This window comes from Charadrius vociferus, unplaced genomic scaffold (genome assembly GCF_000708025.1).
Source record: "Charadrius vociferus isolate BGI_N301 unplaced genomic scaffold, ASM70802v2 scaffold249, whole genome shotgun sequence".
NCBI classification, from domain to species: Eukaryota; Metazoa; Chordata; class Aves; order Charadriiformes; family Charadriidae; genus Charadrius; species Charadrius vociferus.
This window is the reverse complement of record NW_009650081.1, coordinates 253,888-255,610: the sequence shown is the minus strand read 5'-3', so window position 1 is coordinate 255,610 and position 1,723 is coordinate 253,888.

The window sequence follows — 1,723 nt, the reverse complement described above, 5'->3', positions numbered from 1 at the left end:
CCAGGGAACTCCAGTCCTGACACCAAATGATGACACGTTCCTCAACACCAGAAAACGAAGGAAAGAGAGCTTCAAGCTCTATTTCTCGCTCAGCATGCCTCGCGCTGTCCCCTCGCTCGTGAAGAACCGCCGCATTTTACCTGCAAATTTGGGGCCGGTCTCAGCATAAAGGGTTTATAAGAAAGATGGGGACACGCTTTTTAGCTATAGGACAAGGGGGAATGGTTTCAAACTGGGAGAGGGGAGATTCAGGCTAGATATAAGGAAGAAATTTTTTACCATGAGGGTGGAGAATGAAACTGGTGAGGGGTCTGGAGGACACGTCTGATGAGGAGCGGCTGAGGGACCTGGGGGTGTTCAGCCTGGAGAAGAGGAGGCTGAGGGGAGACCTTATTGCTCCCTACAACTATCTGAAAGGAGGTTGCAGAGAGGTGGGGGTCGACCTGTTCTGTCAAGTAGCAGGGGATAGAGCAAGAGGAAATGGCCTCAAGTTGCCCCAGGGGAAGTTTAGTTGGATATTCAGAAGAATTTCTTTACTGAAAGGGTCATCAGGCACTGGAACGCGTTACCCAGGGCAGCGGTGGAGTCCCCATCCCTGGAGGGATTTAAGGGTCATGTAGATACAGTGCTGAGGGACATGGGTTAGTGGTGGGCTTGGCAGGGTTAGGGTGATGGTTGGACTGGATGATCTTACGGGTCTTTCCCAATCTGGGAGATTCTGTAAGAAAAACGCCCTGGTTGCCCTCAGAGGTGGGAGACGCCCCATCCCTGGAGGTGTTCAAGGTCAGGTTGGACGGGGCTTGGAGCAACCTGGTCTAGCAGAAGATGTCCCTGCTCGTTGTGGTGAGGTTGAACTAGACGGCCTTTAAAGGTCCTTTCCCACCCAAACCATTCTATGATGCATCTTCAGCTGTTACCCCCACCCAGCGAAGTGCCTCCAGTGAGCATCTCCCCACCCTACGCCGCTCGCCCAAACTGGGCACCCGTTGCCCGTGCTGGGGAGCCCAACCCAGCCTCCGGCCAGCATCGCTTGACCCCCCAGGGATCCCCCAGCCCCAGGGGAAAAGCAGAGGACACCTTTGTGCACACCCAAAAAAGCCCTTTTGGGTCCCACCACCCTCTCTCAGGTGGGGGCCAGTGCAAAGAAAGAAAGGAAGGGGCAAGGTTTTGGTATCTTGAAAACATTTTATTTTGTCACTATTCCGTGGTAGCATAAATAATAGGCAATGACAGCACATGTAACGTAAAGAGGGGGAAGCAGTGGGCGCGGGGCACAATGTAAATTAACGGAGAGGAGAAACTCTTGCACGGGCAGTGCTGGGCAGTTCAGCAACTTGATTTAGTAAAAAAAAAAAAAAAAAAATTATATATATATATATATATAGGTAAACTAGCAGTATTTGGTGGTGTTCCCTGCGCTGGAGGCCTAATCCACAAGAAAAAAAAAAATAAAAAAAATAGGTGATTGTACACAAGTGCTGAACCTATCGAGTGCCCGCACGGCTCCAGCGCCCGTTGGGTCCATCACCGCAGCGTCTGCCCGGGGACCCTCGGGGCGAGCGGGGTGGCATCCTTCCCCCCTCCCTGCGGCACTGGCACGTGTCCCAGCGGGAAGGAAGAAGGTAAGTCCCCCTTCGCAGAGGCAGAGGGAGCAAAAAAGTCCTCTCTGGGGTTGGGAAACCCGTCCTTTTTTTTTTTTATTATTTTATTTTATTTAAAGAAG